Genomic DNA, 17,914 nt, shown 5'->3' with positions numbered 1-17,914 from the left:
ATTTGTATAATTCAAACACAGGGTATCATCCCAATATGAGTGGATAATTTCAACTTGCTTATATGAATCAACTCAAGCCAAAAAAAAGCTTTACTCTTTTATCCACTATTTTTTGTGTATCCAATCATTCAAAAGTATTCATTGACTACTATGGAGAGTCTATTTCATACTATTGTCAGTATCTTTGCAGTCACACAAAAAATACTTGTTTTGAATCCTGGCTCCACTGCTTGACAACAATATGACTTAGAGAAAATGACTAAGTCCTCTAAGTGTCTGTTTATACAAGTGTAAAATGGGAACCATCTTATTAAGGATTCAACGACATAATGCGTGTAACTGACTTTGCACAGCGCCTGGCACATGGTAAGTGTTCCATACATGTTAGTTAATATAATAACAATAATGATAATGATAATGTTTAAGTCAGAGTGACAACTTCTGTGTATGAAATAGTATACTTGAAAGGAAAACAAGATTGCCCTGCCTTAGAGCTTAATATCTTAGAAGTTAATACCTAAGTAAATATTTAGCAATAGAAAAGATAAATAAGTAATACAAGAGAATAATGTATAATTGACACTGAATGATATACATTAAAAAAACAGACACTCCATCACTAAAATCTCCTCCCCACTAATATATTTTCCACAGTTATACTTGTGTTCTGTTTCTAAAATATAGCTTTAATAGTGAGACTCCTCTGTCCCTAAATTGTTGATGGCCCTTTCTCGCCTACATAAAAAAGTACAGGAATCAAAGCATTCATCCATGATCTACATGCTCTCCAAACCTCACAATGTACTATAGTCACATCTTTTATTTCATCCGCCTGCATATTTTAACAGAACTATCCAGAATATGCAGTATTTTTTTAAATTTAGTGTCACTGCTCAAGTAGTCCCTTCTATTCTCCAAGTGGAATATCTATTCTCCAAGTCTTAACTATTGAAGTTTTACATCCTTGGATATCCATCCCAAGGATCACCTCTTGTACAAAACCTTCCCATCTCTTTTATTCAAATTACCTCTCCCCATCCATGTCCATATAGTACATTATGTGCTTTACACATAATTGGGTACAGCAAATGTTTAGAGGAAAACTCACCGGGGAGAAGAGGTTTGTGCACAGAGTGGCTGGCCCAAAATGCAAAATGTCAGTCTTTGCATTAGACTGGAAGTTTCTTGAGGCCTAAGATGACCTCTAAGATATCAGAAAGAACTTATAAAGGAAGAAGAAACATTAGCATAATTATAATATTATAGAAACGAAAGGAGGTTAATTTCAAGGAAATAGACAAGGGGATTTGTATTAGTCAATTTTCACACTGCTGTAAAGAAATTCCTGCGACTGGGTAATTTATAAAGGAAAGAGGTTTAACTGACTCACAGTTCCACATGGCTGGGGAGGCCTCTGGCAACCTACAATCATGGTGGAAGGGGAAGCAGACATGTCTTACATGATGACAGGCTAGAGAGAGAGAGAGAGAGAGAGAGTGTGTGTGTGTGTGTGTGTGTGTGTGTGTGTGGAGGAGGAACTGTCAAACACTTTTAAACCCATCAGATATCATGAGAACTCACTCAGTATCACAAGAAAAGCAGGGGGGAGACTTCTCCCATGTTCCAATCACCTCCCACCAGGTCCCTCCCTCGATACATGGAGATTATGGGGATTACCATTCAAAATGAGATTTGGGTAGAAGCACAGAGCCAAGCCGTATCAGAACTGATGTCACATACTTCAGACAAGTCAAAAAGAAGATAATGATTGAAAGAGACCTGTACGGTAAGTTACTGGTTATTTTGGGAAATGCAATTTTCCAAATATACTATACTTATTTACTATATAAATATATTATGATAGATAGATAGATAGATAGATAGATAGATAGATAGATAGATGATAGATAGATAGAATAGAGGAGAGAATAAATAGTGAAAATATAAAACTAGGAGTGGTATACTAGTTGCTGAGTACAAATAAGTTATGAGAGACATGGAAGCTGGTGTATGAGATTGAGGAGCTTTTGTCAAGAGAAAGTAATTTTCAAAATTTTTTTAAAAGTTTATTTTTAAGGGATAGAGGGAAATGATTCATTTAAGAGAGAGATTTAGGTCAGGCGCAGTGGCTCACACTTGTAATCCTAGCACTTTGGAAGGCCGAGGCAGGTGGATTGCTTGAGCTCAAGAGTTCAATACCAGCCTGGGAAGCATGGTGAAACCCCACCTTTACAAAAAATACAAAAATCAGCGGAGCCCGGTAGCTTGCACCTGTATTCCCAGCTACTTGGGAGGCTGAGGCAGGAGGATCAATTGAGCCCAGGAAGTGGAGGTTGCAGTAATCCAAGATCATGTCACTGCACTCTGGCCTGGGTAATGAAGTGAGATCCTGTCTCAGAAAAATAGGGGCGGGGGGGGGAGAGAGAGAGAGAGAGATTTAAAATGCAGGAGGGAAGAATTATTTGAGAAGGGACGGATTTCTTTCTTTTTTTTTTTTTTAGCTAGACTCAAAGCTGATTACAGTTAATCAATGTAGCTGTATAATTCCTGTAATTTTATAAAAGGAAATTAAAACCATTCAAACACCAGCCTGACCTTTTTGTAAGTTAGCATTTCTCCATTATGTAGGTAGACTCATGTATTTGGATTACAACAGCAATTGTTTGTCCACTGCTCTATTCTTAGGGAAATTATCAACTGGTTTTATATAACCTTCTGGAAGGCTGAGGTTCTCCCTTCAAGCTCCCATTCCCACGCAAGATGACAAGATTCCCCACTCTCTGTTAAAGGGAGTTTCTAGGTATCCAGGACTGCTAAAGTGGAGCTTGTCTGTCCATGGAAGACGCAGTGGCAGGTGTAACTTTGGTGGATGTGTTTATCAGAGGTCATTTCCAAAAAAGGGCCTTTCCTTTTCCTCTCACTTTGAGAATTCCTAGTATCATCTTTCAGTTCTTTCCCTATAGAGTCACAGTCTGCTTTTTATCTTCCCTTTCTCCAGCTCCAAGCCCTAAATCTTGTGGTCTATGGGTAAAGAAAAACCAAACAAAGCAAAACAAAACAAAACATGACCCAGAAATCTGTTTAACATTTAAGTCAATAATTTCTTTGAATATTTTTTTCAGCATTGGTGTGGCTGAAGTAGGCAAAAAAACCTCAAGATACTAGTGAGAGGAAAAAAGAGGAATAGGAAAATACATAGAAAACAAACATTAATGGCCTGAAACATACCCTTGCCAGGTTATGAAACAGATTAATAGTAATAAAAAAAGTGTTTCACTTCAGTGCTTACTATGTGACCTTTAAACACGTAATTTTTGTTTTCAAACATGTAACTTATGTAATCATCACAACAGCCCAGTGAGAAAGGTGCAATTATTTTTGTCATTCTACAGGTAAGAAAACCAAAGCACAGAGAAGTTAAGTATTTTGGTCAAGGTGACACTGATGAAACTAGAATTTTGAGTCAAAGCTGTCCAGTTCCAATTCTACACTCCTGATCACTACTCCACATTTGAAAGATATAATGTTCTTAGTTTTGCTGAATTACTATCTCTCCTAATTAAAACAATAACAACACTTCTGGGTATTATTTCAAATATAAATATTATTTTGATAAGATTTCCTTGTAGAGAAAGATTATTTCATGGAAGTCAGGGAATTAAAAATCAAGATTCCTTGGCTCCTGTACTGGCCCAGCATAGAATTACCAATGTCAGTGAGAATGAAATCATATTGAGAATATTTTCTGTTAGACTCTCAGCAGAGTGACACTCAGTAACTAGTTAAGTTAATTGCCCTGATTTACACTGATGATTTACAAAACTGCATATAACTTGCTATGAAAATATGTAGGTCGTTGTTAGATATCTGAAGAAATGTGGAATTGCCAAAATAGATTTGTCTCAGTTGTATGATTTCAATTAAGTTTTTAAATAAGTGCTTTATACATTGCTTGAGTAATTTGAAAATCATCTACAGATATACAGCATATTTCTTTCATAGGAATTCTCAGGTATGTAATGATAGCTATCTCCATAAACTTGCTATAAATATTCTCAACATCCAAATGAAATCTGCCAGAGAAAATCATCTAGGGACACAAATAGAAATGTTACAGAGGAAAAATAACAAACTAGTAATATGGTTTCCCATAGACTTTCTATACAGAATTAATTCTTCCCTTATCTCGGCAGTATCTAAAGCAATAGTTATCAATCTCTAGTTTGTTCACTCAAAGGAGCTAGCTACATCTTTAAAATGTAGATTCTGAAACACCTCCAGGGCTTCTGATTCATTAGGTCTGGAAAGGACCCCAAAGTCTGAAATATGTGTGTGTGTGTGTATGATATTTTGGCATTTTATTGATAGGAATAACATTTTGATGACTTTTTCTTTTAAATATCATTTTAGGTTCAGTGGATGCATGTGCAGGTTTGTTTCCTGGGTAAACTATGTGATGCTGAAGTTGGAGATATGAATGATCACGTCATTCAGGTAGTGAGTATAGTACCCAATAGGTAGCTTTTCAATCCTTGACCCACCCCAACACTCCCTTATCTAGTAATCCCCAGCGTCTATTGTTCCCATCTTTATGTCCATGTGTGCTTAATGTTTAGTTCTCATTTATAAATGAGAACATGCATTATTTGGTTTTCTGTTCCTGCATTCATTTGCTTAGGATAACGTCCTCCAGCTGCATCCATGTTGCTGCAAAATACTGATTTCCTTCTTTTTCATGGCTGTGTAGTATTCCATGCTATATCTGTACCACATTTTCTTTATTCAGTCCCAATCTGTATTTTAAATAATCCCTGTGGGAATTTTGATGCAGATGGTCAGCACCTTACACTTCAGAAAATATGGATCAGAGGCAAATGAAATTGGGGAAATGTGTGGCTGTTTCTGACATGCATGCTTTGCTCAGGCAGCACCTGAACAGAAGGCCATTTACCTGGTTTTGTTCACTTTACAGGCCAACAATTGGCGGCATGGTCAACGTGTGACTAAAAAATTAAGATAGTTTCTTAAACCACTGCTGAAGGAGTCAATGACTTGAGGTTTCAAAACCAACACAAAAACTAGTTGAAAAGGACTCAACCTTGAATATAGAACAAAATATTTATTATCTACTCAATGGTTAATGTAAACAAACATGTATGCAGCAAGCTTTCAGGAGCTGTTAATTTCTCATTCCTCTTCAGAAGGACTAAAGAAGCTTTGGCCTAGATGAGGCGAGGGTAATGTTTTGTCCTCTTATTGCACGACTCCTCATTTATTTGACTTGGCTTAATGGGATCTACTGATTCTTATCTTGCCTCACAAATGTGAATGTCAATTCTGGCACGTGGTACACTGTGCTAATTTAAATATTTTTAGACTATTTGTAATTGTTCATAAAGATCTTCATCAATTATACATCTATATCTTTGGTTACTCATATTTTTATTAGGTACTATACAGATCAGTGTGGAAATAAAAACTTATTTTTCCTCCAACTTGGTGAATATGTTGACCATGTCCAGCTGTGACAGATAGGGATGGATATCATCTTTGTTATGACCCAGTGAGGATGATACAGACAGCCTTCCCTTTTCACAGGAAGAGAAGGGCTGCCAAATGGAGCGATGTCTGAAACAGTTTCCAACAATGGGCAGGAGATTTGACTGTTTTTAGCATGTGTCACATAATCTAATGCCCACAAGACACTGCTGTTTAAATATACCATTCCCCCTTCATTCCCCCTTCTGTGTGGGTTGCACAAGCTTAGCTAATGTTACTCTGTTGGTGCTTTTGTGATACAGACAGAGTCGCATCAAAATCTACTTGTTGGGGTTGCAGTGTCAGGTGGAAAAGAAAGACATTTATAGTGTTCTTGGAAAGTTTGGAATTTCACAAATTAGATTTTTTTAGATGGGAATAAACCGCCATAAAAAAATAAATTGTCAACACACCAAGACCTGTCCAGAGACAACTGATCTTTTTTTTTCCAATTACTTCTTTCAGGGATAATTTAATTTTCTAGGAAAAAGGGATAAATAGCATGATGATATGTTTTTTCTTTACATCCTTCATTGTACGATTTTTAGCCTGAAAATTGTTAATTCATAACCAGTACAGTGCTAATTGAAAGAGTCAGTTACTGTTAGCTTCTGCAATAAGCACCTCTCGTCTCTAAGGTACCTCAGGTAACCAGTGCACAGACACGAACTCTTAAGTAATCTGCAGCACTGGGAACTGGAGTCCACACAAGAAACCCAAAAGCATTCAAGGTCAAACATCTGCAACCCAAAAGTATGGTGTAGGAAGCTTCTGAAGTCAATCAGAAAGAATCTCCCTATTTCAGCTACATTAACAAGTATGAGAGAAATCTGTTATCCTAAATGCAAAGAAAACAAAATAAAATGTTGGCTTTGCCTTTAAGCTATGTATTTTAACAACAACAAAAGAGTAGATCTACTCTCTGCCTTCTGCTTTAACATAAGTTCATTCTAGTTACATTCTTATAACAGAGCTCCAGAAGCAGCTGTATTTTACTTTTCTGTCTCAGACATATATCAGAATTCATATATCAGAGCCTACACAGTTTCCATTTTGAGATATCTAACATTTCTCAAGATTTTAAAGCTTTTGTTGCCTATACAGTCTCCATTTTGGAATATTTCACATTTCTCAAGACTTTAAAGCTTTTGTTTCACTCATTTGGCAGGGGGGTAAGTTTTTGCTTTTTCCTTGCAATATTTTTAATCAGTTAAAAGTCCCAATCAAATTTCTTGTTAAAAGAACCATCAGCATTTCTATTTTTGATGATTACTTTCAAAGCAAGGAAACACATCAGTGTGATTAAACTGAAAACAAAATAAAGTTGCAGTTTTTTTCTACCATAAATAGGTCCCAAAGCTCAAGTGAATATTGGTTCATTAGTTGTGACAAATGCAAGATATTAACGAAAGGGAAAAGGGACATGCCTGGTGGCTCATGCCTGTAATCCCAGCACTCTAAGAAGCCAAAACATGAGGAATGCCTTGAGGCCAGGAGTTTGAGACCAGCCTGGGCAATGTAGCAAGACCCAATCTTTATTTAAAAATGAAAAAAATACTCAGGCATGGTGGTGCATGCCTGTAGTCCCAGCTACTCAGGAGGCTAAGGCAGAAGGATTGCTTGATCTCAGGAGTTCAAGGCTACAATTAGCTGAGATTATGCCACTGTACTCTAGCCTGGGTGACAGAGTTAGACCCTGTTTCTAGAATAAATACATAATTTTTTTAAAGAGAAGGGAAATCTGGAGATATGTATATAGAACTCCCTATACTATCCTTGCAACTTCTTTGTAATTATAATAAAACTACAGTTACGACCTGCATAATGGTTCAGTCAACAGCTGACTGCAAATTATAGTGACAGGAGGCAGCCAAATACCTAGGCAGACTGGGGAGGGTCTCTGGTGAAACCCCACCTCCAAGCCAAGGACAGATTATAGCCTGAAAGCCAAGCCACAAGCTAAATCCTCAGACCAGATTGAGAACTTGTCTTCCTGTTTGGTATGCTTTCCTCTGATTGATCCCCTCCCTTCACCTATTTTACATATATCTACTCTTTCCTAATTGGTTTTCTTCACTGTCATGCCCACCTTTGCTTTAACCTTTTTTACATACTCACAGACCAATCAGTAGGCACTCCCCATTCTGAGTCCATTAAAGGCCCTAGGCCCAGCCACACAGGGGGATTTTCCTGCCTTCGGGTAGGGGAACCCCGCTTCCCCAAATGTATCCCCTCTCCAATGAGAGTTTTCCTTTTCCTTAATAAACTTTACTTCGCTCACACTCCCCTGTCCATGAGCCTAATTCTTCCAGTCATGAGACAAGAACTCAAACCTAGCTGAGCTGAGGAGCAGAAAGACTGTATCGCATATATGAAGGTGGTCCCATAAGATTATAATGGAGCTGAAAATTTCCTATTGCCTAGTGCTGTCAGAACCATGGTACTTGATATGGTTTGAATTTGTGTCCTCACCCAAATCTCAGGTCAGATTGTAATCCTCAATGTTGGAAAAGGGGCCTGGGGGGGAGGTGACTGGATCATAGGGTGGATTTCCCCCTTGCTACTCTCAGGATACTGAGTGAGCTCTCACACGATCTGGTTGTTTAAAAGTGTGCATTGCCTCACCCTTTGCTCTCTTCTTCCTCTGACCATGATTCCAGCTCCTGCCTGCTTCTCCTTCACCTTCTGCCATGATTATAGGTTTCCTGAGGCCTCTCTAGCCATGCTTCCTGTACAGCCTGTAGAACTGTGAGCCAATTAAACCTTTTTTCTTTATAAATTACTCAGTCTCCGGTATTTCTTTATAGCAGTGCAAGAATGAACTCATACAGTAGTGCTGTAGCCTAATGCATTATTCACATGTTTGTGGTGATGCTGGTGTAAACAAACCTACGGGCTGCTAGTTGTATAAAAGTATAGCACATACAATTATATACAGTATATACTACTTGATAATTATGACAACTATCTTGGTTTATATATTTACCATTATTCAAATATAATGATTTGTCATTATTTTAGAGTGTACTTCTTCTGCTTAACTTAAGTTAACCATAAAATAGCTTCAGGCAGGTCTTTCAGGAGGTATTCCAGAAGGGGACATTGTTATCCTAGTAGATGACAGCTCCATGAGTGTTATTGCCCCTGAAGACCTTCCAGTGGGAAAAAATGTGGAGGTGAAAGACAATGATATTGATGATCCTGACATGGCCTAGGCTAATTCTGTGTTTGTCTAAGCTTTTAACAAAAAACGTTTGGAAGTTACAGAAAGACTTCAAAAGTTAGAAATAGAAAAAACCTTATAGAATGAGGGCATAAAGAGAAAATATTTTTGTATAGCTGTACAATGTGTTTGTGTTTTAAGTTGTGTTATGATAAGTGTCAAAAAGCTTTCAAAAATTTAAAAGTTCATAAAATAAAAATGTTACCATAAGCTAAGGTTTATTGTTGAAGAAAGAAAACATGTTCAATTAAATTTAGTGTAGCCTAAGTGTGTAGTGTTTATAAAGTCTACAGTAGTATATGGTAATGTCTTAGGCGCTCACATTCATTCACCACTCACCACCCACTCACCCAGAGCAAGTTCAGTCCCGCAAGTTCTATTCACAGTAAGTACCCTATACAAGTGCGCCATTTAATCTTATATACCACATTCTTACTGTACCTTTCCTATGTTTAGATCTGCTTAGATACACACACACTTCCCATTGTGTTCCAATTGCTACAGTATTCGGTACAGCAATATGCTGTACAGATTTGTAGCCGGGAACCAATAGGCTATACCATAGTTTAGGTGTGTAGTAGGCTGTGACATCTAGGTTTGTGTGAGTAAATTCTGATGTCTGTACAATGACAAAATCGCCTCATGATGAGTTTCTCAGAACATATCCCTGTTATTAAGCAATGCATGATTGCATTTAAAAATACACATTTAAAGCTTAAGGTACAAAGAGCAGAGATAAAAGGTGCAAATTACATGACCTTTAAAGATTATCTAGTCTAAACAACTGCTGAGTGTCAGAATGTTTTCATCAACATCACCCATAAAGGATTATCTAGTCTAGATAACCTTGAATTATATTTCATCAGAAAAATCTTTAAGCCAAGGCAACCCAATAAATATATTTTGGGGACTCCTCTAAGAGAAAATTACCCGCTTTTAAAGTCCAAATCTCTCTCTCTCTGTGGATTCCATTTTAGAGATATTCTTGGGTTCCCAGTAAGCCTTTAGCTCCTCAAGGACTGGGACTCTTCAATCTTTGTGCTCTTTACTCAATACATGTTAAATATAAAAAAACTGAATTCCTTGTAGTAGTTTGCTCAGGCTTGCTGTTCTGTGGGGAAACACATGAGGGGAGAAGACAAGACACACACAATACTTTTAAGGGTAAACAAGCTTTATCCCATGTAAATGGCAATGCAGATATAATAAGCAAATGATATAATAAACAAATTAATATAATAAGCCAACTGCAATGGGAAGAGAAGGGAAAAGATATATATGTATATATTTTCACACTCACCAGACTTAGAGGATTCACCACCAGACTGGGAAGCAACAGCCTGGGCTCCAGAGTCGGCCACTCGTCCGTGCACAGAAAAGGAGAGTTCTCTTGAAGCTTCGGCGCAGTCTGGGACCCTGAGTTGTTTGACATGAGGCCCAGTCATGAGGGTCCCTCACGACAGGGCTCAAGGAACACAAATAAGTCAACTTGTTTTTGTGATTGTCTATTGTTTTTCAATAACTAACGTATAGGAACAGATTAAAATAGAGATTTCCCCGAAACAGCGCTGGATGAACGCCTCAAGGAGCTCACACAGCCTGTTCCAGCACTTGGTGACCATTGTTTGTGCCCACGTTCAATTGAGTTCCCGTTTTAATATTTAACTTTTCCTCCACATTCGGCCTCAATTTGATACTCAATTGTAGGAAAATACCCTTACACTGTACACGGGAAAGGCACAGTTGACATAGGTTACAGATACAGGGTAAACACAAGAGAATCTAAAGCACAACTAATAAAAACCACACCCACCATGGCTTTGCAAGCAAAGTCATATTGTGAGAATTGTCGGGCATATATACATAACATTCAGTATGCAGTAAAGCACAAGCCCCTCATTGGGCTGTGGTAAGCATATCTAATGCCATTCGACTTTTCACTTCAACAGTACGCAGCTGAGCAAATTTATCTGATAACAACATAAGTTCAGTGCTACTATCATTAAGAGCTTTGTTTTACAGGTAAGCTTAATATTTTAATTTACTTCTGTAGCAGGATTGTACCGGCGGCAGGGGAGAATACTGTGATAGGGTACCACCACCAGAGGGTCCTGTGCATTTGTAACCAGTGATGTTTGCAAGCATTTAGATTACTGGGGAGGGAAATACCATCCTGGATGGTGAATGAAATTAATGGCCACCCCCAAGTGCATCCCCCCCTCCAATGTGGGGGCAGCTATCACCACCCGTAGAATCCACATACCCAGAGGGCTCCCCAGAGAAGAGGAAGAGTTCTCCTATAATTTTATTGCTATAATGTGTAATTTAAGTAACAAAGGTGCTGTGCTTCCTCTGGGCTTGGGATAAAGTAGACTGTTTGGTTAAAAGAAGTCCAGGTTGGATTACAAGTGTTATTATCCCACCCCCATTGGTATTGGCATACTCATTCGGAAACGTTAGCAAGGATGATTCTCCAAGGTAACCCATTTCTGGCGGCCTCTGGCAACTCGACACATTGTCAGCACTGACTGCAGTTGGCTTCTGTCATAGCGGTGGCTACCCAGTTGAACTCATTCTCGGCCTCAGACATGATGACCCAGGTACTGATTACTAGCAGACAGGTTATTCTCTGTAATAACAAAAATGGAGGGGAACATGATATTGTTTTTCATCTTTAGGCAATTGTTCTAGGCCTTCATTTTCTGCTCCCATAGCTACAAGGTCACCAGCCTTAGGGGCAGGATCTCATGGACACTGTACCCATATTTTGGCTCCAGGATTATAAGTTGCCCTCTCTGGTGGACCTGAATTCTCCAGTTCCATATGTTGTTTCTGCTGGGGCAGATATTTCCTCAGTGGTTGACAAGGTACCACTAACAATCGAGCAACCTGCATCTGCAGTTTTATAGCAAAAGAATCCAGAGTGGTATTGTATAAAATGACCTTTAACTCTCCCCGGTAATCACTGTCAACTATACCACCATGTATTATAATGCCTCTCATTGCAAGGCTTGAACATGTTGTAATCCATGTATCCACATTCGAATTTGCAGTTACGGTGGAAATTTTGGCCTGTTGATCTGCCTGCTGATTAAATAGTCTGTTAAGAGAAAGCAGAGACACGTGAGCATCAACATGAAAAACAGTGGTAATGGTAGCATGCGCCAGTATTCAATATTGGGCACCAGTATTCAGTGTGCCAGTATTGTTTTCCCCAAATCTCTTTATTCCCAATTAACCATTTGTTTTGTTGCCATTGGGGCATCCAGGTAGTCAGACCATTTGCTACTGACCAAGAGTTGGTATACAGGTGACAAATCCCTCTGGCCTCCTCCTGAATAGCTTGGAGGACAGCTACCAATTCAGCCAGCTGGTTGCTCTTGCCACTTCCTTCATCAGAACCAGTGAGTTTCAGGGGAACTCATGACCCAAATCATAATCATAAAGACATCACGGTTGAAGCAGAGGTGCTCCTTTTCCAGTGAAGCCCAATAGCAAGCTAACAGTCGATTCTTGAAAGGAGTATAAGCTTTGCTGGTCTCTGGCAGTTTCCAGATCCAAACCACAAAAGTACCCTCTTCCCATCTTGTTTCTGCCTAAGGCTCCAATTAATTAGCATGTTGTTGCAGTTCTACTGGCCCATCCCATATGGACCGTAGATTTAGGACCAGTTGCACTGCTTGTTTAGCTTATTCAAAAGCCATGCTCTCTTTCTCTCCCCAGTGAAAGTCATAGCGTTTTCTAGTGACTGCATGCAGAGGTTCTAAAATGTTACCCAAGTGGGACTATGATGTCTCCAGAATATTTCATAGGATGCCAAGGAATTTTACGGTTTGTGCAGGTCCTCAAATTTTACGAGGGTTAATTTCCTGGCCTTGAGATAGGAGATGGATTTTTACCTGCTCCAAACCCCGGCTGACTAGTTCTTCAGTTTTACCCTAACCATGCCATTCAGACAGCTGCTTTTTTCAGCAATAAGCTGATAGCTTTGAGCCTAATCAGTCAAGACATAGGCCTGGCATTGGGCCAGGGCCAGTCTGAAAGTCAGATTGGCATTTTCCTTTTCCAGCTTACATTTCTCTTGAAGCAACCAGTCTCTATCTTGACACATTAACTTATAAGCGGTAAGTAAGCATCATCCATGGTGGGGAATTCCCTCAGAGTCCCCTTTACCAACTGGGATTCCCTGCAGCACTTCACGCAGTCCTTTGACTGAAATTAGTTGAAATTGAACTAATTTAGATTCCCAATTATCACAAAGGCCAGTTCCCCTGGACCATTCAATCACCAAGAAGGAAAACTGGGGGAGTTCCCATCCCGGGATAATCGGGGAAGACCTTGAGCTCTCGGCCCAGACCCTGCAGCCAAAAAATGGCTTCTTTTGCTTTCGAATCTTGTTCGTGATGCCAAAAATGTTCTGTGCGGGAAACGTGTGAGGGGAGAAGAAAAGACAGACATGCAATACCTTTAAGGGTAAACAAGCTTTATCCCAAATAAATGGCAATGCAGATATAATAAGCAAATTAATATAATAAGCAAATTGCAATGGGAAGGGGAGAAGGGAAAACAGATATATATATATCTCCTGGGCTCCTGAGTTGGCCACTTGTCCGTGCACAGACAAGGAGAGGTCTCATGAAGCTTCGGTGCAGTCTGGGACCCTAGCTCTTTTCGTAATGAGTTGTTTGGCATGAGGCCCAGTCATGAGGGCCCTTCATGACTGGGCTCAAGGAACACAAAAAGGTCAACTTGTTTTTGCGAGTGTCTATTGTTTTTCAATAACTAATGTATAAGAATAGATTGGAATACAGATTTCTCCAAAACAGCGCTGGATAAATGCCTCAAGGAGCTCACACAACCTGTTCAGCGACTTGGTGACCATTGTTTGTGCCCACGTTCAATTGAGTTCAAATATAATATTTAACTTTCCTCCACAGCTGCCATTATAAAATATCAAAGACTGTGTGGCTTAAACAACAGAAATACAGTTGACCCTTGAATAATTTGGTGGTGAGGAGCACCAAGCCCCCATGCAGTCAAAACTCTGCATGTAACTTTTGGCTTTCCCAGCACTTAATTACTAATAGCCTATCATTGACCAAAAGCCTTACTGATAACATAAACGGTTGATTTACACATATTTTGTAGTTACATATATTATGTGCTGTGTTCTTACAATAAAGTAAGCTAGAGAAAAGAAAATGTTATTAAGAAAAATCGCAAGGAAGAGAAATATGTTTATTATTCATTAATTGGAAGATTGGAAGTGGATCATCCTAAAGGTCTTCATTCTCACCGTCTTCATGTTGAGGAGGCTGAGAAGAAGGAGAAGGAGGAGGAGGGGGAGGGAATAGTCTTGCTGTCTCAGGGATGGCAGAGGCAGAAGAAAATCCAGATAAAAACGGATCCACACTATTCAAACCTGTGTTGTTCAAGGGCCAGTTGTATATTTTCTTACAGTTCTGGAGGCTGGGTCCAAGAGCAAGGTGTTGACAGTCTGGATTTCTCTGGAGACCTCTCTCCTTCGGTCATAGAGGGCCAGCTTCTCACTATGTCCTCACATGGTCTTTTCTCTGAGTGTGCACATTCCTGGAGTTTTCCCTCTTCTTAGAAGGACAACAGTCCTATTGGATTAGGATCCCACCCTTTTTATTTCATTTCACCTAAATTTATCTTTTTAAAGACCTTCCCAATACAGTCATTTTGGGGATTAGGATTTCAACATAAATTTTGGAGTCACAAGGTAGTCCATAACACCCCTTTTAAGTGAAAATTGCAGTGAGATATTATAGTACTGGTTAGGAGTATGGATTTAGGGTTCGTGCGTCTGGTTCAAATCCTAGCTCAGGCACTAGTAAACAACATGTCTAACTTTGTGCGACTATTTAACCTCATTGAGTTTTTATTGTCTCATCGGGAAAATAAGAATAATAATGGTAATAATGGCAATGCTCAATATGGTAATGGTAACATATAACATAGTGATGATAATAATGGTAATTACTCAGTATGGTTATTGTAAAGGTTTAGTATTATAATTTATGTAAAGCACGTAATACAGTATCTAGCACATAGTACAGCCTTACTTAATACTAATAATGATAATAATCCATTAACATTCTTCTCTAGACTAGAAAACTCTTACTTTATCTTCTTTTACATGGTTTCAGTGCCCCCAGCCTAAGCTGTGTGTCCTTAAAGTGATGTGGTATGCTTATAATGTGCATGGATTAGGCAAAGCCTATAACTTCTCTGAGTTGGAAATAAACATCCTAATAATTGACTCTAATAGCTCATTCAGTCTTTTAGCATTCACTTAACAGTAAATTCAGAAAAAGCTTTCAAATAAATCCCCTGGTCCTCTTGACTCTTGAGTCTTTCCCTTTGGAGATTTCTGCTGAGCCAGTTCTCATTCCCACCTACATTTTGGAAGGTCAGTTTCCTGTAGCAAAAGTCATAATTATTCATTTATTTACATTACATTTTACCTTGTTAGCATCTACATCTTCAGCTCATTCTCTCTTCTATATGTTCACAAATCATCTCATTTCTCATTAATAATCTGTTTAAGACTTTTCTGTAGATGCATCCAAGTTTTCTGATTTGCCTAGGGGAACAGCTCTGGCCTGGTGCCCTGGCTACCTTGCATATATCCATATAAACAAAGCTTGAAGCACAGCTTATCTGAGTCTTGGCAGAACACGTTCCTGGGACAGAGAGAATGGGAGGTTCTCAGGAGCTGTCATGAGGCCATCTTCCACTGACCTTTCTGAAAGGATGTCATGAGCTTCTCATGCCCTCCTGCATTCTGAGGAATTCTAGGCCTTTCTGCTCCACCCTAAACCCAGAAGAGAGCTTGGAAAATAAAACTGCTTAACTGGGGTCTAAATTTGGCTCCTTAGCCAAGTAAATGAGGTATCCCACAACTCACGCTGTCATCATTACTCCCATTTGTTTCTGTGTCATCCTTTTTGGTGTGTGGGACAAGCACCTGGAAGGTGGACACTAGCTTATTCTTCTATTCTCTCTAGGTTTGATGGTTAATAGTGACGGTCAATTTGATTGGACTGAAGGATGCAAGGTACTGTATCTGGGTGTGTCTGTGAGAATGTTGCCAAAGGAGATTAACATTTGAGTCAGTGGATTGGGAGAGGCAGATCCACCCTTAATCCGGGTGGGCACCATCTAAACAGCTGCCAGCATGGCTAGGATAAAAGCAGGCAGAGGAACACGGAAGGACTAGACTGGCTGAGTCTTCTGACCTCCATCTTTCTCCTTTGCTGGATGTTTCCTGCCCTCAAACATCACACTCCAAGTTCTTCGGCTTTTGGACTCTTGGACTTACACCAGTGGTTTGCCAAGGGTTCTTGAGCCTTTGGCCACAGACTGAAGGCTGCACTGTCAGTTTTCCTACTTTTGAGGTTTTGGGAATTGGACGGGCTTCCCTGCTCTTCAGCTTGCAGATGGCCTATTGTGGGACTTCACCTTGTGACCATGTGAGTCAATACTTCTCAATAAATTCCCATATATATATATATAGGAGTTTATTAGTCCTATATACATGTTATTAGTCCTGTCCCTCTAGAGAACCCTGACCAATACAGATTTTGGTATTGGGAGTGGTTCTAGAGGAACAAAATTTTAAGGATGAAGTTCTTTAGTTGCTTTGGGGGTTTCTGGAGTTAATTGCTTAATATGACTAGACCCCAAAATGATAAGAACTCTACTTCTACTAGTATGGAGAACACGAGAGTCTTTGGCATGAATTGTTTAGACAGTTAAGCAAAATAAATGCATTTGATACTTCTGATTCACCACTCATGACAGGCAAGGAGTTTAGTGACTCTATATATAATATCTTTGACCACATGTGGGAACCAAGGAATATAATGAAGTTGGTTGGTTGGTTGCTCCTAAGTTCACTAGACAAAGTAATGAAAGGAAACATTTAACTCAGGGATTCTGTCTCTCAGCTCCAGAAGCACATACTGAGCCTCAAATCTTTTAATATTTCCCTGAGTGAGAGTCTTATCTCCTGTAGGGGAAGAGCTGAAATTGTGGAAAATCAGACACAAGCTCTTATTATGTGAATGGCTGACCTGCAATAAAAGATGCATGCACAGCTTTGCCAGGTGTCTACTGTTAAGGTGAGGATATTGATTGAAAAAGAATGGTACTCTGCAACTTGGAGTGGGGACATGTGGGAGGACCCTGATGAGGCCAGAAGCACTGACCTCCTAAATTCTGAGGAGTCTTTTTTGCCTGGGAAATAGCCTCCCCATGCACGCCACCTCTCCACCCCTCCCCAACCCAGCCTTTCCACTTTTGTCTGAGATTAACCCTTCACTGCCTGACACAACAATGATGGCCTCTGCTGAGGCAGTTGCCAGGCAAGACAATGTTGATTCTCCTCAAGACGCACTCTCCAACACCCCTGTTTGCCTCTAGACCTATAACTAGACTAAAGTCCTGGCAGACCCCTAGAGGTAATGTTCAGAGCGTGACCCACGAGACAGTGTGCTACATGCCAAAATAACTGCTTGAGTTTTCTAACTTATATAAGCAGAAATCTGAAGAACAGGAATGGGAATGGATATTAAGGGTGTATGATAGTGGTGGAAAGAGGTAAAGTTAGATCAGGTTGAATTTATTGATATGGTCCTACTAAACAGGGATTCTGCATTTAATGTTGCAGCTCAGGGAGTTACAAAAGATTCTAATAGTTGATTTGCTTGATTAGCTGAAACATGGATCAAAAGATGGCCCACTATGAGTGAGCTGGAAATATCTGATCTCCCTTGGTTTAATGTAGAGGAAGGGATCTAAAGGCTTAGGCAGATTGAAATGCTGGAGTAGGTTAATCACTTTAGATCTACTCATCCCAACTGGAAGGGTCCAGAAGATATACTCTTCATTAATACTTTGCAAAATAGATTTGTGAGGGAAGAACCTGCATCCTTGAAGAGCTCTGTGATTGCTTTTTTCTGTATGCCAGACCTTACAGTGGGAACTGTAGTCACTCAACTACAAAATGTAAATGCAATGGGAATAGTTGGATCCTGAGGTGGCAGGGGCCAAGTGGCAGCACTCAACCATGAAAGGCAAGGTGGGCATAGCTACCATAATGGACAGCAGAGGTAAAGCAGCAAACAG

At 39.5% G+C, this 17,914-nt stretch overlaps 1 long non-coding RNA gene across 1 annotated transcript; it reads right to left on the bottom strand.

Moving 5' to 3' along the window:
* Nucleotides 1-2,487: 2,487 nt before the first annotated feature.
* On the bottom strand, nucleotides 2,488-10,192 carry LOC105507238. Its single transcript, XR_001001062.1, has 3 exons — nucleotides 10,062-10,192; nucleotides 4,952-5,098; nucleotides 2,488-3,021 (listed from the first exon to the last, which is right to left on the bottom strand). It is a non-coding gene; the product is annotated as an uncharacterized LOC105507238 (long non-coding RNA).
* Between the last annotated feature and the right edge of the window lie 7,722 nt (nucleotides 10,193-17,914).

Source organism: Colobus angolensis, unplaced genomic scaffold, assembly GCF_000951035.1.
Source record: "Colobus angolensis palliatus isolate OR3802 unplaced genomic scaffold, Cang.pa_1.0 Scaffold146, whole genome shotgun sequence".
Lineage (NCBI taxonomy): Eukaryota > Metazoa > Chordata > Mammalia > Primates > Cercopithecidae > Colobus > Colobus angolensis.
This window is presented reverse-complemented; position numbering and strand designations above follow the sequence as displayed.